We start from the raw sequence: 23,726 nt of genomic DNA, 5'->3' as shown, positions 1-23,726 counted from the left end.
TCCCTATGTCATAGCATGGGTCATTCATTTGATAAACTTGAGCTCTTGTAGGTGAGGAATGCATTCTTCATTTGATGATCACTTAAAGTTGAGGATCACTTGTGGAACCATCGTCTTGCATGATTGATACCACTTGAAAGAATTTTCTAGTATGGAACTACTTGTTGGATTTATCAATAAAAACCATTTCTTGAACCTTTGATATCTTCATGAGTACCACTTATAGGATATCATTTATAAGTTGATCTAGACACCACTTGTGAATTCTTGATGAAATACTTGAGTCTAGATGCCACTTGAAACAATTCAAACTAGATATCCATTTATATTGTTGTCTTGTGCTTGTACTCTTGTCATTATCATGAGCTTCTAATTTTGACTTGACTAAATTGATTTGCCTACGCTTCCAAGTCCGGTTTGAACCAATGACAAGCTTCTTCACACCTCTTGCAAGGGTTATCTTGCCAATGTTGCACTTGTCACTTGTTAGCAATCCAAATTAAATCAAGACTTGGGTTCACTAGCTCATGAACAAATTCATATACTAACCACTAGATCAATTAATCATTCAAGCAATAGTGGTAGGCTATGAATTTAAACATTTCATTTGTTATGCATGATCCTATGAAGCATGTACTATATGCATTAATCGCATACTAGTAAGGGATGAAACGATCATGCACATTACAATGATACCTTTGCTATGTTGGAGTAGAGGATAGTCACATAGATTCTAATTCATTACTCTAATAGCAATGTGAAGTCCAATTATAAGCTTGGTGAAGACCAATCATGAATAATGAAATCTATTCTTCACCCATATGATATGAGAACCACTAATATGATCAAGTGCACTATCTTGTTGTGGTTAGCTTGCTTAATCTTTTGATCAATGCTTGCATGAGAGAACTATTTGGAATACCACTTGAATTGCCATGACTAACTCTCTTTTGGGTGTTGCTTGTTTTTCTTGATCAAATTTATTGATTGCTTCAACTAAGCATCTCAAATATTTCTCGGATCACCACTTCCATGTTAGCCTTCTAAGTTGTCTATATATTACTCGTGGATTTGTGTGCTGCGTTGTGTTGTGCAGCAGAGCAGAGCATATGGTGTTGGAACCGGTGGTGACCACCGAGTTCACGATCTTGGAGCTGGCTTGCAGCCGGTCCGGCTCGTTACCACGAGCCTGCGCTCCCACAGGTCCCAGGTCCACCGGAGCTGACAACATATAAGGCCTTGGGCCTTACTCAACCCAAAAGACTAGCCTGATAGGTGAGGGCTTCTTCCGCCTTATATATTGTGCTCCCCCACCATCGCTACACGATGTGGGACTAAACCCCAATAATCTCCTCCTTAGTCACACATCGGGGTGCCCCCGCCATATGTGACGCTCGAGATTTTTTTATCGGGTTTAGCTTTTCTGACCATGGGTACCGGCTCTGATACCAATTGTTGGAACCGGTGGTGACCACCGAGCTCACGATTTTGGAGCTGGCTTGCAGCCGGCCCGGCTCGTTACCACGAGCCTACGCTCCCACAGGTCCCAGGTCCACTGAAGCTGACAACATATAAGGCATTGGACTTACTCAACCCAAAAGACTAGCCTGATAGGTGGGGGTTATCCCGCCTTATATGTTGTGCTCCCCCACCATCGCTACACGATGTGGGACTAAACCCCAACAATCTCCCCCTTAGTCACACATTGGGGTGCCCCCGCCATATATGTGACGCTCGAGATTTTTTATTGGGTTTAGCTTTTCTGACCATGGGCTCATGATACCAATTGTTGGAACCGGTGGTGACCACCGAGTTCACGATTTTGGAGCTGGCTTGCAGCCGGCCCGGCTCGTTACCACGAGCCTACGCTCCCACAGGTCCCAGGTCCACTGAAGCTGACAACATATAAGGCATTGGACTTACTCAACCCAAAAGACTAGTCTGATAGATGAGGGCTTCTTCCGCCTTATATATTGTGCTCCCCCACCATCGCTACACGATGTGGGACTAAACCCCAACAATCTCCTCCTTAGTCACACATCGGGGTGCCCCCGCCATATGTGACGCTCGAGATTTTTTTATCGGGTTTAGCTTTTCTGACCATGGGTACCGGCTTTGATACCAATTGTTGGAACCGGTGGTGACCACCGAGTTCACGATCTTGGAGCTGGCTTGCAGCCGGTCCGGCTCGTTACCACGGGCCTGCGCTCCCACAGGTCCCAGGTTCACCGGAGCCGACAACATATAAGGCCTTGGGCCTTACTCAACCCAAAAGACTAACCTGATAGGTGAGGGCTTCTTCCGCCTTATATATTGTGCTCCCCCACCATCGCTACATGATGTGGGACTAAACCCCAACATATGGGAGCACGCACAGCAGAGGGAGCACTAGCTAGCAGATGCAAACCGATGCCTTTTATCCAAACAGCAGATTTCAAGGGTAATATAAAACAGTCGTATTCTTGTGCACAAAAGTTACAACTGGAAATGGTTTACAACTGAGAAATGATACCGTACTGCCAAACAAGGCTAATTCCAGCTTAGAAGGAGGGAGAAGAATTACAAGATGACAACTGATGCTCCTGAGCCATATCACACGGATCCAACTTGAACTAGTGTGCCAGCCGATACCCAAGCCGTGCGCCCGCCACCATTACTCGCTGGCACAACTATGCATGGCAGCGCGCCCCGTGGAGGCGTGGACTGTGTGGCCCATGCCGGGTGTCCATCGATCATATCGCCCCCAGTGGGTTATGAACTGCATTGCTCCGACATATATAGGTGCGACGAGACGCTGCTAGCTCCTGATGGGCTCATGCTCGACCATGCCATGCCCGCTAGGACTGTTCCACTGTGTGATCGCCTATTGGTGCCATCTCAACATCGCCCCAGCACAAATCCGATGACCATGGGTGCTGAGGCAAAGAAAGTTGGCATTGATCAAGCTCTAGAGGAAGTAGTTGGCTGGTGGGGTAGGCAGTAAGCATGGCTAATGTGCCGGCGGCGAGCGGGGCCTGTCGGGTGCCTCGGTGATGGCGGACAACACAGAGGTGGAAGGGCGGTAGGGAGCGGGGCCGGGGATTGTCTGGCGGCATGGTGATGGCAAGCGCAGTCTGATGGGTGGCGCGGAGCTAGAATTGCGATGACAAGCAGGGGCCGTAGGACGCCTTGGTGAGCACAAGCAGCTTGCAGCTGGAAGGAGACAAGACTGAGGAGAGATGAAGGCAAAATGGATGGACAAAACATAAACTTCCTCTCTCCTCCGATGGTAGAAATGGATATCTTCTACAACTAAAAAAAAAATAAAGTGTGGACATTTTTTTGTGCGATATTTGTTTTGATTCGTCCGTCTGCCTACGTCTGCGATCTCACGATATCTCCTTGATTAAATATTGCCTGTCATGTGATAGAGAAATCACGGCAAAATAAGAAGTAGAAAATTATTGTGCTATCCATATACACATTGCATGTTTGCATGCACCAGCATACATGGCAACGATCAAAAGGAAAGAGAATTAACACAGAAGGAAAGATAATTAAGACAAGGAACATCTTTGCATTTCTGAGAACCTTCAAATCTACCTACATTTAATTACTTCCCCTCTTTGCATTTACAAAAGGGACAACTTTTTCCTCCTTTCAATTGGTTTCATGCTCACGTGTTCCATCTGCCTCGCTTGCTGTTTTTGCGTGAACCATAGTTAATGTCATCTATCTTCCATGGCTCAGCCTCCCAATCCCAAGAGAAGGTCCCAACCTCTCCCTGATTGGAGATCCGGCTTGCCAGAGGATCTCCTCGAGTTCATCGGGCAGCGTCTCGCGTCAGGCCAGGACGCGGCGTCCTTCCGATCCACTTGCTCCCCATGGTGCGCCGCCGTCCCATTCGCGACCTTCGGGCCGCTCCTGCTGCTCTCGTTCAACCCCGACTCGGACCGCGTCGGCTTCTACTGCATCCCGGAGAAGAAGGTCTTGTCCAAGACGCTGCCCGACGTGCGCGGCAAGGTGGCGTGCGGCTCCTCGTGTGGGTGGCTGGCGCTCATGGACGAGGCGGCGTCCGTGACGCTGCTGAATCCATTCGCCAGTGGCTGTGCCCCCCGCATTGAGCTCCCGCCAGCCGGCGAACAAGTCGTGGCGGCATCCTCATCGGAACGCGTGTCTAGGGTCCACGGCCGGTGGGTCCTCCATCCCACCAACGGCTACGGGGACGCGGATGCCGCAAGTAGAGCCATCAAGCTAGAAGACATGAGGGACGTGTTCTTCTGTGAGATCGTACTCTCGGCGCCGCCTGACACCGCCGGCCGCGAGTGCGTGGCCATGGCCATGCTTGGGTGCTCCACAGAGGTCGCGTTCTGCCGGGTTGGAGTTGACAGCACATGGACGTTGCTCGACACCAAACTGGAGTTCTCTGTGGGGTCCATCGTCCACTGGCAAGACAAGTTCTTGGCGATCGACTGCACTGGAGAAATCTCCATCTACAGCAGCAACGTCGCCGGCGCTACTCCAACCGCGACGCTGCTGCCATCGCTGTCGCCACCTGTGGGGCTCTGCCACCGCAGCTACCTGAAATCAAACGGTGAGCTGCACATTGTGGGTGCCATGGTGAGCACGTTCCACGAGACACAGAGCTTCACCTACAGTAGCGCGATCTACAAGTGCAACCTCCACGACCGTACGCCGAAGTGGTCCAGGGTGAGGGACATCGGTGATCAGACATTGTTCGTGTCCAAACATTTCAATAAAAGCTTTAGTGGAACAAGTGTACCCAAGTATAAGGAGAACAAAATCTACATGTCTGAGCCATTGTATGGGGATCCATACGACTTGGTCCATCGACTGGAGATTGTTGATATTGCTACCGATGCATCTGAAGTGAAGCCCGTCCAGGAAAAGATGTAGGGTTCCGAGGCTCTAGGTTGGATTCGACCCAATCTCTGGAAGCTCTAGAGTTTATGAGCCTGCGACACCGCGTACTTCGTGACTGTGTTAAATTCATAAACTTTGTTTTTTGGATTAAATGTCACTTTATCGTTGGTATTTAATTTAACAATATTGTTATCTTATTGTGCAATTCGTGTGTTTTTAGTATAAATTATTAGTTATCCCATAGCAACGCACGGACATGCTACCTAGTTTTAACATAAAGACAGATAACCCGATTACCTAGGGAAATGGCTGATTAACGCAGACGATTTTATAGAGGCGGCCGACCTGCCCGTCTTTGATAATGCAAAACGACCGCCTCAAAAAAATCTTCTCCGTAGTAGTGGAGGCCCTAGACTCGATAGTGCTCCACCGGGTCTAGATCCGATCGTAACAATAACAAGCAAGCTTATCATTGCTGGTTACCCACTGTCATATGTAATTTCGACAGTGATGTTGGGTTTAGACCTAGCAATAATCCGTGAATCTAGACTTCGATCTAGAGAACAACATCCTGGCCAGTTATGGACCAGGCCGAACACATTCACACGGCCCATGGCCTGTTATTGCCCACCTCCTTTAGGCTTGCTTCTCTCCCGTGATATTCTGCTTGGCCATATGCATATGTGCCGATGAGCTAGGAGTCCCTGACAGTTGTTCCTATTATCTCAGTTCTTTTTTTTTTTCTCGCGAGCGGACCATTCCCCTATTATCTTAGTTCTAGAGCAACATCTTTTCGAGAACCTTGTCTAATTGTCTTAGCTACGACTACTGCAAGTATGCACACATTCATATGCGTCCTGAACCGATGATATCACACTAGTACACTAGAGCTCAGCATTGGCGGTTCCAGATGCATTTCTACTAGCGTTTGAACCCACCGCCAGTGTGAAAGACCAGTGGAAAACAAAAATAATACAGGCGGTTAGTTAAGATGTGCCAGTGTTAATAAATTTATATTGGCGGTTTCTCTAAAACAATCGCCAGTGATAATAATATTTACACTGGCGGTCGAAGTAAGCAATCCGCCAGTGTTAAAGCATTTTCACTGGCGGTTCATTTAAGTTAGCCGCCAGTGTAACTTTTTTAGCACAGGCGGTTGACTTAAATCTACCGTCTCTAGAATAATTTTTCCAGAGGCAGTTTATTAGCAAAACCGCCAGTGAATTGTTTTTAAAAAATCAAAATTTGGCACCATATATTTCCCGCTAGTGAATATTGTATACAAATTAAAACAAATCCAAATAGAAATCACAGAAAAGTATATTCGCATGCATGAAAAATGCAATATTTGTTGCAGTCTAACAAAGTCATCACACGCTAATAATGTAAACATAAAACAAAGTTTCTTCCACTCATAGCTAGCTCGGTCCCATGACGTACTCCTCTAATAATCCTTGTGGTTTAGCTCTAGCCTGGTAATATCTACGAGATCATGGTACTGTGGTCGAGCTAATTCTGACTCCGGATCAAAATACTTCCCATCGAAGTTAATTATTTCTTTCATGATGAACCGGCTAAAGTCCTCGCAAATGTCCATGAGCTCTTTATCTGGAGGCGCTTACTCGTGGGATCACACTTGTATACCTGCAAAATATAATAAGTCATCATACATTTACAACTAACCAATACGGAGAAGGCATCAGTAGTGACAAAACTTGACATATGACTATTACTTACTTTGCTAGGGTTGTTGGTGTATCTCCTGTTTTCTCTGAGAAACTCGCACACGTAGTACCCACAGTGCACCGATCTTGGTGGTTGCTTGTGGCACTATGTATATAAGAGTTGGCAATTGGTTACTACATAGTTGCTACACGTACAAACATAGAAGACAAATATATGTATGCTTATTTAAAATTTACCGGATAGTTACTCCGCACATGTAGCGGTTTTCTGGCTTTTTTAAAATCATATGGTCCACCCTTGAACTTATAGAACTTGTATGCCCTGCAGAGCTCGAATGAATTCAACAAGTCATATCTAAACTCTCGTAGATAATACAGAAATGTGGAAAAGCACGCATGCAAATCTCGACTTATTGTTGTAAAATATCGATGAATTTTTGATAACTGCTTTGGGGGAAATCTACGGAGTCAAGTACCAAAATCCGTGCATCGTAGAGCCAAATGTACATGCAGACCCAATGGTCCCTGCACGGATTCAATGAAGCCATGGGTTAAGACTGTAAGAACTTTGTCAATAAAAATTATTAAGGGAGTTTACGACCAACACATACTTGAACATGTATGGTGCACATATAATTCTCCGTATTGAAGAAACACGTTTCGTATGTAGGTGGCCACTGCAACTTCCTGCCTGTCTTGCTCTTGCACTCTAATTTTTGCTATTTCAGCCTCGTTCTTGCCCACAAACAAGTCATGATCAGGACCCATAACCACTGTGTGCTCGATCTCGCTTATTCTGGCCGGGTCGAGATACCCAACCTTTTTCCCCTGGTGAAGAAGTGGATCCTCAGTAAACCGCATCTCCTGGTCGACTTGTTGCATTCTGTAAAGCGTGTGACTTTGTCAGATGATACTTCATATGCCCTAACATTATATCAGTAATAAAACATAATTATGTACGAGCAACACTTACAGGCACCACACGCTCATGAGCTGGAAGTTGAGTTTGCGAAGGCGAGACATCAACCAAATGTCCTCGAAGTCAACCATAACCTTGCTAGGGTCACCCATAAAAGTTAGTGGTGGTACAACCGCGCTGAAGGCATTGATCCCAACCGAAGATGCTCTCATATACCAGTCATGCAACCTCTTCATCGCACGTGAAACACAATGGAGTTCACACCACTGGAGTAGAGACCTGCCTGGCACATATTTATTGGTGGGGATATTATCATAATCCTCTCTCGTTGGCTTTCGTATGGTGATCTTGTTGGAGTCGGACTTGCTGGTAGCTTTTTCAGTAATGGAACGTGTGCTTGGTCTCCTTGCAAATATGGCCATCCACTTCTTCATGACTCCCAGTGATGTCTCGTTACCGAAAGGCGTAACCATTTTTGGCACAGAATTAGGACGAGGCATCCTTCTTGCCCGGGGATGATGGTGGATTCATGGTTGTCGATGGTGGTGGGCTAGGTACAGGTTCTGAGATGGTGTGGAGGCTAAATGGTGGTGGTGGATTAGGTTCTGGTCATGGTGGTGCGTTACGAGATGGTGGGTTTGGAGATGTTGGGTTAGGTTCGGGCTCTAAAGGGGTTTGAGATGGCGAGGCTGCATGTGAGAACCCTATTTCATCATCCGCTATGAAAAATGGCATTGATGGAATAGTATCATTCAACCTAATGTCCCGTTGGGCCATAAGATGAACTCGTTGATAGCTTGACCGTGTTTCTCGACATCGTCAGGAGTGGGGATGTCTAGGAAGTCATCCCTATGTCCTTCCACTACTATCAACACTTCTACCCTGCATTACTCCTTTGGCATTTTCTTGTTGTGGTAGTCACGGCCTAGGATCACCATACCGGTGGCAACTTCTGTCGTATGAACATTGGTGATACCATATGGTATAACTAGGGAGCAAGCTATTGATGTGACGAGGTCATCAACTGCATAGTGCTCCCTATTTGCCATAGATTCGATACTGCTTGGAACTATTAGAGAATCCACGGGTTGCATGATGACCATCTGCATCTGTGGCGTGTGTGTGATCATCTGCGGCGGCTGCATTGTGGGCACTTGTTGACTTGATGAAACACTAGCCAATTGTTGCCTTATCTCAGAATCAGGATTGGCCATGATTTTAACCAACATCTGTTTCATTTCTTGCTTAGCCTCCTCCTTAAAAATATCTCTCAAAACTTCCTTGTAGCGGTCACGTTTTTTGTACATCTCAGCATGCTCAGGAAATCCTTCCTTCCAGCCCAATCGGGACGAGACGCCTCGCACACGACCGGGGTGCTTTGGGTTACCCAAACCAACACTAAGGGTGTCCCTCTCTCTTGATGGCTTGAATGATCCTTCCTTCTGCTTAGCTGCCATGGCCAAAATATTCTTGGCTACTTCATCAGTCATTGGATCTGGCCACGACAAACCAGACGCACTTTCTTGTGGTTGTCGCGCACGAAGCCAGTTTACTACCCTTTCGAGTACCTCCAGTAACCCTGCCGCCTTCCTAGTAGCTTTGTCTGCCTGCCATTTGGGAATCGCACGCTTGTAACCACCAGTGCCAAGGCGGTGGTGGTATATGTTCTTCTTTGCAAGTTCACTATTGGCTTGACTCTTAGATAAGAACTCTTCCAATGTCTTCTGCTCAACAAAGGTCTTCCAGTTAGTTGCTGGAATTTTCGGGTACTTCTTTGTTGTGTCCAACCCTTTCTTCACGAACTTGGTATTCAATTCAGACCTTGAGTTATGAAAGCTGATTGCACACTGCCTCATTGCATACTCCTTCGCAACAGCTCGTGTCTCGCGATCGCCTCGGAAAATAAACCTTGTTCTCAACTTTTTCCACAAGTCCTTTTTGGTTTTCTTCAGCACTAGTTTCTAATTAGAGATTGAGATGTCAAGATTGTCCCTAACAAGTTAACCAATGGCGTTTCGATACTTAGCTGCCACCTCTACAGGTTGTACGGGCTCTCCTTTCGGGCTTATTTCTGTAACAGAATATGTACGATCCGGCCACTAGTTTACGCCCCGATCCCCACGTTTCCGCTTCCTATCTTCGGCGGTGGTCTCAGTTGCCTCTGGTGCAGAATCTGATGCATCTTCCTCTGTTTGGTTCCGCAATTGAGAAGTTATCTACGAAGAACAACCAGTCATATATCTATATATATTCGGTACGTAGGTATAGATATGAATAACAACCCCTCGTAGCCCTTCATTGAATTTATTAAATTGTACCTCCTCCTCTATTGGATTGTAAGTAGGGTCTCGGGTTTCAGCACAACGAGCCGCCCTATCTATGCTAGGGCACGGATCGGACCACGAACTCCACGGTCCACTACTGGTGGTGTTGTCCTGCGAGACTGGTCCTTGGGCACCCGCATCATCACCACTGTTTGGTTGGGCACCCGCCTTGTCACCATTGTTTGGAGAACTTATCAAGCTAATTCTGATTTAGTGAATAATTATTGTTATGTAAGCATCAATTAACAGCACGTACAATATATAAATACATAGCATGGAAATATATGTGCATCTATTATATGTGCATGAAAATACATATCATGAAAATATATGTGCATCCAATAAATACATAGCATGAAAATACATAGCACGTACAATAAATATACATATCATGAATAGGCTACCACAAATATTCCACACCCATCGGATAACAAAAACTATTACTATAAATTAAGCAATCTCAAATATGCTACCCTAGAATTAATTTATTTTTATATCCAACAATGTACAAATAATAACCAGCATAATATAAAATTAATATTCGACAATACAAATAATTTATTTTTACACATAATATAGAAGTAAAAATGATGAAACAAGCCCTTAATGGGCCGGTTAGAGTTTTAGCCTAGGTGTGCCAGATGGGCCGGCCGAGGTAGGCGAGCGGCATGCCCGACGGCGCTCCAGGGCAGGAAGCGCGCGCGGCGGCACAGGGGCAGGCAGCGCACAGTGGCACGGGGGCCGACGAAGCACGCTAGGAGCACAGAGGCGAGATGCAGACCTGGACGACGCGCGCGCGGTAGACCTGGATGACGGCGCAATCGTCCCAGGGTTCTCTGACGACGGGGAGGGGCTCCGAGGGGCGCGGCGAGACTATGGGGCTCCGGCGCGGCTCCGAGGCAGGTGGGGCTCCGGCCGAGATGGCGTGGCTCCGAGGCGGGCGGGGCTCCGAGGCAGGCTCCGGCGAGACTGTGGAGCTCCGAGACGGGCGGGGCTCCAGCTGAGACGGCGTGGCTCCGAGGTGGGCGGGGCTCCGGCGACGCAGGCGGGGACGGCGAGGTGTGGGGCGGGATGGCGCGGCGGCGGTGGAATTTTTGGGTAGCCTAACGGTGTCTCGGGGAAGAAGAAATGCGCCACCAGACTTCAAATTTTCAGAGGCCTTGGCGCGCAGACATATATACTACGCATTTGTATAGGTGGCTTGGGTTGCCTGTACAAATGATTTTCGCAGGCGGTTCATAATATCAACCGCCAGTGTAGATAGATTTCCACTGACGGTTTGTTTTAGCCACCGCCAGGAAAAATATTTTTCCATTTTAATTTTCGATTCTTTTTATGTATTCCATTCAAATTCGAAATGTATAGAATATTTTTATATATTCCATATATGTATAAATATGTATATATATATATACAATTTGCTGATATATACATATATATATATATATATATATATATATATATATATATATATATAATTCTATATTTTCAACTTTACAAAAAAAATAAAAAATATATTTGAAAAATTAAAAATTTGAATTTCAAAACTTCAAATTGAATTTTAGAACAGTAGATGATCTAAAATAAAAATGTTGTTAACATAAAAGTTGTAGAACTCATCAAGCTCTACAACTTTTATTTTGATCATCTTGTCATGTCACTAAATTAGAACAATGAAACTTTTGAATTTCAACAAATGACTACTTCAAACAAAATTTTGAAACCATAAATGATTTCAAATGAAAAAGTCATGAACATAAAAGTTGTAGTACTCATCGAGCTCTGCAACTTTTATTTTGGTCATTTCTTCATCCGACAAACTTTTAGTAACATTGTTCACAAATCCAAAGATCTCTCATATAGTTTACTAAAATTTTGTCGGATGAAGAAATGACCAAAATAAAAGTTGTAGATCTTGATGAGTACTACAACTTTTATGTTCATGACTTTTTCATCTGAAATCATTTGGTATGTCAAATTCTTGTTTGAAGCTATCATTTCTTGAAATTCAAAACTTGAGTTGTTCACATTTGGTGACATGAAAACATGACCAAAACAAAAGTCGTAGATCTTGATGAGTTCTACAACTTTTATTTTCATGACTTTTTTAGTAGAAATCATTTGGTATCTCAAAATTAAGCATGTAGCCATCATTTGTTGAAATTCAAAATTTGAATTGTTCAAACAAAGGCACATCAGAAGTTTGCCAACTAATAGCAGTAAGAACACAATAAATTGATAGAGCATAATTTTAGAAAAAAAATAGGAAAAAAATCATTAAATTTGGAGTTAGTATGAGGGAGAAAGACTAGTTACAAATTTTAGACAGGGATTAAAAAGAGAAATCACACTTGTCACATGAACAAGTGTGATTTCTCTTTTTAATCACTGCCTAAAATTTGTAACTTGTATTTCTCTCTCATAATAACTCCAAATGTGATGATTTTTTTCCTAAATTTCTCTAAAATCATGCTCTATCAATTTATTTTAGTTATCTTTTCGTGTGACTAAATTTTAAAATAATTCAAATTTTGAATTTCAATAAAAGACAACTTCAAATAAAATTTTGAGTCATCAAATGGTTTGAACTCAAAAAGTCATGAATATAAAAGTTGTAGAACTTATCAAGCTCTACAACTTTTATTTTGGTCATGTGTCCATGCGACTTTGTTTGAACAACTCAAAATATGAATTTGAAGAGATGACAACTTCAAACAACATTTTAAAACCATAAATGATTTCAAATGAAAAAGTCATGAACATAAAAGTTGTAGTACTCATCGAGCTCTACAACTTTTATTTTGATCATTCCTTCATCCGACAAAGTGTTAGTCAACATTGTTCACAAATCCATAAATCCCTCACATAGTTTTAATCTATAAATCTCTCACATAGTTTTAAACTATGTAAGAGATTTATGGATTTATGAACAATGTTGACTAAAACTTTTTTCGGATGAAGGAATGACCAAAATAAAAGTTATAAAGCTTGATGAGTTCTACAACTTTTATGTTCATGACTTATGTGAGAGATTTATGGATTTATGAATAATGTTGACTAACACTTTGTCGGACAAAGGAATGGCCAAAATAAAAGCTGTAGAGCTCGATGAGTACTAACACTTTTATGTTCATGACTTTTTCAGTAAAAATTATTTGGTATGTCAAATTCTTGTTTGAAGCTGTCATTTCTTGAAATTATAAATTTCAATTGTTCAAATTTAGTGACATGAAAAGATGACCAAAACAAAAGTTGTAGATCTTGATGAGTTCTACAACTTTCATTATCATGGCTTTTTCAGTAGAAATCATTTGGTGTCTCAAAATCAAGCTTGAAGCTGTCATTTTTGAAATAATTTTATGGTTAAAACAATTCCGAAAGCAAGAATGTCAAAACTCAAAAGCATAGCACAATGGTCACACTTGAAACTCATAATCCTCAGGTGGTGGGTTCGATTCCCTATTGGGACACCCTTTTATTTTTTTTATTTCCACTGGCGGCTTATTAAGAAAACCACCTGTATTAATGATTACCACGGGAGGTTATTTGCTAAAATTGCCTGTGTAAATTACCCCCTATATATAACACACTTAGAAGCTGATTTTTTTTTTCTAACGGCTACCTCTGCCTCACTCCTCCGCGGTCGCGTCCATCCTCGCCGCCGCCGCCTCCTTCCTCCGCCGTGTCCTTCTCCGTCCAGTGGCCCGGACAGCCGGTGCACCATGTGCGCGCCCATGGTGAGTCCTCTCTGCAATCCCTTTCCCCCCTTCTCCCCTCCACACTCACTCTCGGCGACATCCGCCGGTGGTCTCCCGGCTAGATCCAGTGCCCCGCGCGCCCACCGGTGGCCTCCCGGCTAGATCCAGTGCCCTGTGTGCGCGCCGCCACGTCCCGTGCGCTGCGCGTGTGCCGCCTCGCCCCATGCCGTGCCCAACATGCATGCCACAGCATCTCATGCCCCCCGCGCGCCGCCGCGCCCCGTGCCCCGCGCGCTCGCCGCCGGTGGCCGGTGCCCTCGTTTAGCTTGGCCGTGGCTAATTTTTCATAATGATTTTTGTTAACTAATTGATGTTTTGGTAGGACCATGCCTTGGTATGTTGTTTTCCGTGGCAAAGAGCCCGGTGTTTACCATCAATGGGCTGACTGCCAGAAACAAATCTTAAGATTTTGTGACAATTGGTATAAGAGATATGAGACCAAAGATGAAGCCATTATGGCATTTGGTGCATACATGAAAGATGGCACTTGTGAGAAAAAGGTTGAGCATGGGTTTGCAAGCAGGAGGCCGAGGTTTTGAAGCGGGACAAGGGTGGAAATCCAATAACGCCCAGCATGATTGTAATCGCTATTCAGAATTGTTCTCTGCTATGTGGTACTGCAGTTGATAGATTAGTCTACGTTTATTTTTCAAGATTATGCTTGTAATTGTATTTTTCAAACAATTGTTGGAATATTTGTTAACTCTTCAATGCATGTGAGGAATATTTGTCTACACTTTGACTTTGAATTTAGTAGTTGTATGGCTCGTAGCAAAGCATGGGTCAACACACCTTGTTCGTGCATAAGTTATAAAGTTATTAATAACTTTTTTCTTCCTTGACATAAATTTAGGAGAAGAGATGGACAGTCTCCCTTCGTCGGATTTGCCAAGTTCTGGCAATTATGCATATGATCTGGGCTTCCGACCAACATTGGGGAGAGCACAACACCCATATCCAAGCATAGTAAGTAACATGTTTTAAAGACACCTCTATAGATATTTTGTTCTGATATATATTATTCTTAAATGTAAACAATTCACCCTATACCATGGTTCAGAGAGACACTCTCAAATTTTGGGGTCGATTACATCAATGTGGGTACTTTCCCTATAGATGGTGGACTCAAGCAATGTTGAATTGGCTTTTCTATTCTCGCTAGAGCGGGCAACCAACAAGGTATGGTTTTATACATCGATAGGATTGGCAGCGGTCAACCTCACGACATTAGTGCACAAAAATATGTTGTGCAAGAATGTTTAAGGGCGCTTCAAAATATTGGGTACAATATTCCTACATACTCCTCCATGAGGATTGCAGCTTTGAATGTGGGCCTCCACCATGATATTGGACTGTTTTGTGCATAGCTTGCTGAGGACAACATAGATAATGTGGTCAGTCTCATAACTTATATCCAGATTAATTGTTATGTCTATATATATGCATAGTTCTAATAACCACAGTTTTCCCAACACTTGCAGATTCAGGAGAATGACATAACATACACAAGTTGTAGCTTTGAAACTATTATAAACCAGGCCATGTATCAATTGGATCGTTATAAATGGGAATATGGTGGCCCTGTTCTCACTTCAGAGGAAATCCAGGAAAAAATTCTTATGACTAGGAGGGAAGATTCTCAACCAATGCTGATTGTCATCAGTAGACCACGTGAACAATCTTGTGAAGCAAGGGAGAGTGCACTAGTAATACATTGCGCTGCATTAGTGACATTTTGGCATACGAAATTAATGATCTGCACTTCTCCGAGCCCATGGTACGATGGTGGGAAGTTCTAGAAATTTAAATTACTGTTGGTTGTAATAAATTATTATGGTTTGTAATAAACAAATTTAAATTATTATGTGTTGACAGAATATCATCGACAGTCCTCCGAGGGGTATCGCATGAAGGTAGATTGATCGGCAGAGATGCGTGTAATCGAGAACAAGAAGGCAACAGAGACACACGAGTTAGACAGGTTTAGGCCATCAGTATGACGTAATACCCTACTCCTGTGGTCTGTTGGATTGTATTGGCTATCGTACGATATTGCATGAGTTTGGAGGGGGTCCCTGCTCGCCTTATATAGTCCGGGGGCAGGGTTACAAGTCGGTTAGATCTAGGAGATAACCAGAAAGTAATAACAGATTACAGGAATCATGGGATCATACGTATCCTAACAGATCTCATAGTATCTTCAGGATATCTTCCTGATGTCTTACGGGTGGCGCCGAGCAGCGTCGTGCCCGCAAAGGCTTCATCTTGTGGGCTAGGCTACCCCTAGGGGCGCAGCCCATGTGGTCTGCTATGGGTATCCAGGGTTGTACCCCGCACAGCTAGTCCTCGAGCGCCTTGTATCTGTTGTGCAATGCCGTCTTGAGCTTGTCCGAGCAGGTGCGAACAAAGCTGAGCAGTCAAACTCATGGTCCGACCACCATGATGAGTTGCTGAGCAGTTGTGAACCATCGCCGAGTAGTGTGAACCATCGCTGAGTAGCTATGAACCATCGCCGAGCAGTGTGAACCATCGTCGAGCAGTTGTGAACCATCGTCGAGTAGTGTGAACCATCGCCGAGCAGCTGTGAACCGTCGCCGAGCAGTGTGAACCATCGCCGAGCAGTGTATCCCAAGTAAGGCTTGCCATAAGGATGTAAGGAGCTCAAGTTCAAAATTGAAAATTTCCTCGTAGTGGACCAAGTGTGCCCACTTAGAGTCCGACCATGAGAAAGGGAGATAGTCTTCTTCAACTTCAGGAGGAGTGGAGTCTTCTAGATTAAAGCAAACACACTCACCGCAAGGTGAAGTGTGCCCACTTAGTCCCTGAGCCTGACAGTAGGTGACGTGGTCATGTGGTGCCAGGGTCCAAAGTAGAAGAAAAGTAGAAGACCGGCCGAGCAGGCAGCCAGTCCCCGGGTGTAGCCTCGAGATGAGAAAAGCACATTCACTGTAAGGTGAAGTGTGCCCACTTAGTCCCCGAGTATGACAGTAGGTGACGTGGTCATGTGGTGCCAGGGTTAGAAACAACAGTCAACAGATGAAAGTCCCTAGTGTGGTGAAGAACCAAGTTGTAGTGCTGACGCAGTCCCCGAGCCACAAGAGGAAATCATGGAGAAAACAAATCTTGGAGAAAAAACCAGAGTAATGGCTGTACAGTAGTAATTACTGAGCCATAACAGATGACGGAGAAGTTGCTGAATATTCGGTGAGTAGTAACAAATTACGGCGATAAATGGGTGATATGGGCTGTAGTTGCACGAAAGCCTAGTTAACGGCCCACCACGCTGTTGCGGAGAATTCGGAGTGGCGCAAATCATCGGAGCAGTTTCCCAAAACCCCTTGAATGCGAAAGGTGGGGGGAGTGCTTTATAACAGCGCCGCCACACTCCGCGCTCCCACCTTTGCCATTTTGCTGTTTCATCTTCCTCCTCAGCCCTCACACTTTTATATTCATACGCGCTCCTGCCGCCAATTCAAAAACAGATCTGAGAGATGGCGCCGAAGAAGGGAGCTAGAAACCCGAAGAAGGCGACCGTCGGAGCCAGCCGCAACAACGAGTGAATGCCGTCGGTCATGGGGGAGGTGGAGATCAACATGATGGTGGAAGCGGGCATTCTCCCAGACCGTGTCACTGCTGGATGGCGGCCAGCCAGCGGTGAGCCCTTTCCAATGCCCCATACCAACGAAGCCGTAGTTTTTGCGGATTATTTCTGGCGTGGGTTAGGTTTTCCTGTTCATCCCTTCTTGAGGGATCTACTAGAGTTCTGGGTCATTAGTCTGTGCAACCTCCACCCAAACACCATCTTGCACATCTCCATCTTCATCCATTTCTATGAGACATATCCGGAGTTCTTCCCCACTTCAACCTCTTCCGTCATCTATTCTGGCTGAAGAAGAAGGGTAGAGGCGGTTCGAAGGTGGTAGGCGGCATGTATCTTCAACTCCACGATGGGATGGCGGGTGAGTACATCATTGTACCGCTAAACACCTCGCTGAAGGGGTGGAATGCCATGTGGTTCTACATGAAGCAGAGCCATCCTGCTATCCGCTGCGACGTCGACCACGTTCCAGAGAACCAGAGGAGCTGGTCGGAGAAGCCGAGCAGTACCGACATGGAGCAGGTGAGGGAGCTCCTTGACCTGATAAAGGACATGAAAATTAACGGTGGACTGGTGGCAGCGAGCTTCATAGTGCGCTACGTCCAGCCCTGCAAGGAGAGGGCCCATGTGGGCTATGACTTCAAGGGTGACAATGACGATACCCGAGAGAGCATGGGGAGGCAGACGAAGGATGAAGTGCTAGAGTGGGCCGCAGAGCTATTCGCTCCAAATGCCTCATTCAGCATGTCAAAGTAGACGAGGGCCTTCAACTGTATGAACCTGCCTCCTCAGGTAAGCATCCTAATTGTTTTGTTCCTCATGCTTTTATCCTTTACCATTGCCGAGCAGTGAACTGATGCACTTATGGAAAGATCCATTCGCAGGAACAAGCAGTGTACTTCTTGGGTGTGTCGAGGGGCGATTGGCTGTAGGCGGTAGATGCTCGGCCACCAGCTTAGCCTGAGGAGGGTGCCGTTAGCGCATCATCGAAATCCAAAGGCGCCAATGCTAGTCGAACAGAGAGTCCTCCCTCAGTGGTGGAGAAAGTCTGGGGAAGAGGGTAGCAGCAGATGAGCCGGCCTAGAAGAAGAGGAAGATGGCGGGTGCCACCCCCATAAACCAGGTGGCATCTCGCTTGGCGGTGATCGGACCACTTGGACGCAGAGTGCGACGATGTCTGAGTGGTCGGACGACGATGGGGCTCTAGTAGCTCCTCATTCGAGAACTAAAGTGCCTACGCGTAGCATGCATGCGGAGGAGCGATCAAAAGGTGGGGAGGGAGTCCCCAAGCAGTTGGCGAGGGGAGTCCTGGAGCAGCAGGTGGAGGAGAGGCCAACGACAAAGACCGCGAGACCTCCACCCTAGGGCACGGGAGTCGACCCCAGGCCGCGCCTGGGGGCTCGGGTAGGTAGTGTCGGTTTAGGAAAGTGTACCGGCAGTCCAACACGTAAGTATTCTTGCCTCAGAGTTGTTTTGCTATCATATCCTTATCTCTTTGGCGATTGACGAGCTAATCTGATACAAAGCAAGGCATACGAAGGATCTGACCCCGCCCGTCCAGACTGACGAGCAGCCGAGGGCTGGTCCTAGGGCAAAGGCAATGCCAGCAGACCCCATCCTAGAGTCCCTGGGTGCTCAGCGGCCTATAAAGGATTTGACCGCCGCTGTTGATGTACTTGGTGGCGACGAACGGTTGGCGCCGACGGCGGATGGGGCGACGACGATGCCCGAGGCAACGGTAGAAGCCGCTGGGTCTTTAGAGGCGGATGCTGGAGTTACCGACACCACGCTGGAGTCTGGGATGTGAAAACCAGTGGGGCCAGAAGAGCAGGCTGCTCTCCCAGAGACGTCGGAGGGCATGGTCGGCCATGCTGTCCAGCCACCGAGCCCCTAGGTGGTGCCTCCCGCTACGAAGGAGGACGAAGTGGAAGAGATTGAGCGTGAGGAATCATGACCTCAAGCTATCCGAATCCTCCACAAGCGGGGTGACAAAGTGGTGGTTGTTGAAGAGGAGGACACCACCAGGGAGCTCAGGAGATTGGAGTCCTATCTTGCCACAGTGATGAAGCAAATCAAGGTCAGTAATGCATCTGCAATGCTCATCTTTGATGTTGGAGATCGGAGTTCTTCATAGTCTTGGTGCGTTTGCAGGGGATAGCTCGGACTGTCGAGCAATGGTGCCAGCTGATCAAGAGGATGGAGCCCCTCACCGATGAAAATGCAAAGCTAAAGGAGGCGATGAAACTCATGGAGATAAACGTCTAGAGGGCCCAACACGAGCGGGATCTTGCTGAATCCAACGTGCAGGATCTAGAATACCAGAAGGGCATCCTATCCAAGCAGCTGGCAGCCATGTTCTAATAGCTATGGGGCAAGTCCGAGCAGTTGGAACGTAGCTCCGAGCATGTGACGAGTCTCTCCGCGCAGCTAGAATGGAAGTCCGAGCAGCTCAGGATCGTCTCTGAGTAGTGAAAAGGTATGGCGTATCGGTGATTCTGCTTTGCATTGTTGAACAGTCATATTGTTGCTGACCACTGTTATGCTTGTAGAGAAAGATGCAAAGCTCGGCCAGCTGTGCCAAACCATCATGCAACTCCAGGAGGAGGAGAAAAAGACAGTTGGGCAGGCAGACAAGCTGGCCAAGGAGCGGAAAGGTGAGTTCTTCGTGGTCGGAGTCACTGCTGGAGTAATTTCTTGGCTTTGACAGACCCTTGTGATGCCTGCAGACTATCGCCGGAGGACAAAGGCATAGTTTGATGTGCTAGAGCAGGAGGCCAGGACCTAGAGGAGCAAGTTCAACGCCGTAGTTGTTGGAGTCAAACCGGTGCTTGACTGCTTCGACTTGGAGGTGGCTCCTTAGCCCAACAGTAGGCCACCGTGTCCAGACACCATCATCGACAGGTGCAAGGCGGCGTGGGAGAACTTCAAAAGCTTCAACCGTGATGCCATCATCATCGCCGTTACACACGCCCTTACAGTGGTTCGGTCCCACTATCCTGCCATTGACCTTCAAGCGATAGGGGTCGGATTCACCAGAGGGACGGGTGCGATGGAGCATCAGCAGCTAGAAGATGAGGTGGAAGACGCGGCGAAGAAGCTGGCCGGCGACATCGACCTATTCGGCGAGATGGACGGTGATGGCAAAGCCCAATGATCTACTCAGAGAACATTCTGTAATAACTAGAGAGAGTAGTTAGAACACGACAATCATTTATATATGTTTAAATGTTGTACAATGACATGTGCATGTTTATGTAGTTTGCTAGTTTTTCGTTGAAGAATTGTTGTAATGTTAACCCTAACATAATTATACGTAGTATAAGTAGCGTCCGAGCAGTTAGTTCGTTACTGAAATCTTTGGCCTTGGCTAGCCCATAGTCCATAATGTTGAGCGTGGAGCCCGTGCATGTGTAGGAGGAACATGCGTGACCAAGGAACCGCAGCCGACCACCCATAACATAGAGCGCAGAACCCGTAGCACGTGTAGGGAGAGATCGGAGACTGGGTCTTCTCCATAGAGAACAGAGTGGAACATGTGCTGCTCGGCGGTTGGTGAAATAACTTGGAGATATACGTAGTATAAGTGGCGTCCAAGCAGTTAGTTCTTTTACTGAGCTCTTGGCCTTAGCTAGCCCATAGTCCATAACGTTGAGCGCAGAGCCCGTGCACATGTAGGAGGAACATGCATGACAAAGGAACCACATCCAACCACCCATAACATAGAGCGCGGAGCCCATAGCACGTGTAGGGAGAGATCGGAGGCTGGGTCTTCTCCATAGAGCACAGAACAGAACGTGTGCTTCTCGGTTATCGGTGAAATATCTTGGAGATATGGAGAAATGTGGCGGAGCATTTATGGAGATCACGTATTGGCATTTGTTAAGTAGTAGCTTAGAGCTGGTGACCACAAATGGAGATTAAACCATAATGGAGAAATAATGGAGACAAATCATGGCAACCAAAATTTCATTCATTATGGAGTGGAGAGTACATATCTGGAGCATTTCAAGGATAGAAACGTATAAGGTGCTCGATGTGCCACTAATTGGGGACATCGAGTCCATCCAAGTCGCATAGCCGATAAGACCCTGGTCGGGTAACCTCTTTGACCATGTAGGGCCCTTCCCATGGGGAGAAGAGCTTGTGCATCCCTTCAGTTTTCTATTTTATGCGGAGAACGAGGTCGCCGACAGCAAATGAACGACCTTTGATGTTGCAGTTGTAGTATCTCTGCAAGCCTTCTAGGTATTTGGCTATGCGGACATAGGTGATTAGGCATTCTTCCTCGGCCCTATCGACATCCTCTGTCTAAACAGCTACAGCTTACTCTTCATCATAATGTTCCACCCTAGGTGCTCGGAAGGCAATGTCCGCTGGTAGTATGGCTTCGGAGCCATAGACCAAGAAATATGGAGACACACCGGTGCTGCGACTAGCTTGAGTGCGCAGTCCCAATACCATAGCTGGTAGCTCTTTGAGCCATTTGCCTGGATGCTTTTCTTCTTTCTGATATAGCCTCTTTTTGAGGGCATCAAGGATCATGCCATTCACCCGTTCGACCTGGCTGTTGGCTCTAGGATGGGCAACAGAGACATATTTGATGGAGATGCATCAGTCTTCGCAGAAGTCCCAAAAATGATGTCCAGTAAATGTAGTTCCGAGGTCGGTAATAATGCTATTTGGGAGACCGAATCTGTGGATGATATCTTCGAAGAGCTCGACTGCTTTCTTTCTAGTGGCCGAAACAAGCGGTTTGTATTCGATCCACTTGGAGAACTTGTCAATGGCAACGTACACGTATCAGAAACCACCTAGCGCTGGCTTGAAGGGCCCGATCATATCCAGTCCCCAGCATGCAAAAGGCCATGAAGCTAGGATGGTCTGCAACTCTTGTGCTGGCATGTGTATTTGCTTGGCAAAAAATTGACATCCTTCACAAACGTCGAATGAGGTCTTCTGCATTAGAGATGGCCATGGGCCAGTAAAAACCATCTCAAAAAGCTTTGCCAACCAGGTTTCTCGAGGCCACATGGTTGCCGTAGGAACTAGAGTGAATTTCGAGATGTAGTTTCACTCCCTCTTCTTAAGTGATGCATTTCTACAGTATCCCTTCCTTGGCACTTTTCCTCATCAAGTTCCCATCCACCAGTACATAATGCTTGCTTTGATGGATTAGGCGTTCAGTTTCAGTCTTGCCGGCGGGTACTTCGGTGCTGGTGAGGTACTTGATGAACTATTCCCTCCAATCGGCGACCGGTGAGGGTACTGTAAGTACCAGCTGCTCGGCGGGGGGAATTTCTTGAACTTCCTTCTCTTCCTTAATGGGTGGCATAAAGAGATCTTGAACAAAGACCCCAGGCGGAATCACGGCGCGAGAAGAGCCTATCTTAGATAGGTGGTCGACAAGCTGATTTTGATCTCGTACCATGTGGTGATACTCGATACCGTAGAACTTTCCTTCGAGTTTCATGATTTCAACGCAATATGCGTCCATCTTCTCACTGGAGTAGGACCAGTCTTTGTTGAGCTGGTTGATGACCAGTGTGGAGTCCTCATATACCATGAGGCGTTTGACGCCGAGCTCAACAGCTATGCGGAGTCCGTGGAGACATGCTTTGTATTCGGCGGCATTGTTGGAGGCTAGAAAATGTATTCGGAGAACTTATCAGAGCTTATCCTTGGTCGACATAATGAATAGAATGCCAGCACCAGCACCATTGATGTTGAGGGCGCCATCAAAGTACATCACCCAGTGCTCGGGGCAAGTAGCAGTGATGGGCTCTTGGATCTCGGTCCACTCAGCGACGAAATCAACGAGCACCTGTGACTTGATGGTAGGCCTGCTTCTGAATTTGATGGAGTAAGTGCCAAGCTCGAAAGACCACTTGATGATGCGGCCATTGGCCTCTTTGTTGCGGAGAATGTCCCCCAGAGGGAACTCGGTGACCACGATGATCTTGTAATATTTGAAGTAATGGCAGAGCTTGCGTGACATGATCAGAATAACATATAGCAGTTTCTGAACCTGAGGATAACGAGTTTTGGGATCATTAAGGACCTCGCTGATGAAGTAGACAAGATGTTGCACCTTATAGGTGTGCCTGGCCTCCTCGCATTTGACGACGATAGTTGTGCTAACGACGTGAGAAGTGGCGGCGATGTAGATCAGCAGAGTTTCATCTGGTCGAGGCGCCATCATGATCGGAGGCTTCGTTAGAAACAACTTGAGCTGCTTGAAAGCTATATCTACCTCCTCCGACTAGGAGAAGTGCTCGGAGGCCTTGAGGAGTTTAAAGAACGGTAGTCCCTTTTCATCGAGGCGTGATATAAAGTGGCTTAGAGCAGCCATGCAGCCCGTAAGCTTCTGTATGTCATTTACGCAGGTTAGATGTTTCATGTTGGTGATGGCAGAGACATTGTTGGGGTTGGGTTCGATGCCATGGGCACTAATGATGTAGCCCAGGAGTATACCAGATGGAACTCCAAAGATGCACTTTAAAGGGTTCAGCTTCCATCGGTACCTTTTCAATTTGGCGAACGTTTCTTCAAGGTCGGCGATGAGATTATCGATGGTCTTGG

The 23,726-nt window shown here is 46.3% G+C and overlaps 4 pseudogenes; 1 reads left to right on the top strand and 3 right to left on the bottom strand.

The window, feature by feature from the left end:
• The first annotated feature begins 3,720 nt into the window (after window positions 1–3,720).
• Window positions 3,721–4,944, top strand: LOC136489107 (uncharacterized; annotated as a pseudogene).
• Window positions 4,945–6,958: 2,014 nt separating this feature from the next.
• LOC136489106 (uncharacterized) lies at window positions 6,959–7,901 on the bottom strand (annotated as a pseudogene).
• Window positions 7,902–7,953: 52 nt separating this feature from the next.
• LOC136489104 (uncharacterized) lies at window positions 7,954–8,597 on the bottom strand (annotated as a pseudogene).
• On the bottom strand, window positions 8,598–23,343 carry LOC136489103 (uncharacterized; annotated as a pseudogene).
• Window positions 23,344–23,726: the final 383 nt, after the last annotated feature.

The sequence above is a fragment of the Miscanthus floridulus genome, chromosome 10 (assembly GCF_019320115.1).
Source record: "Miscanthus floridulus cultivar M001 chromosome 10, ASM1932011v1, whole genome shotgun sequence".
NCBI classification, from domain to species: domain Eukaryota; kingdom Viridiplantae; phylum Streptophyta; class Magnoliopsida; order Poales; family Poaceae; genus Miscanthus; species Miscanthus floridulus.
This window is presented reverse-complemented; position numbering and strand designations above follow the sequence as displayed.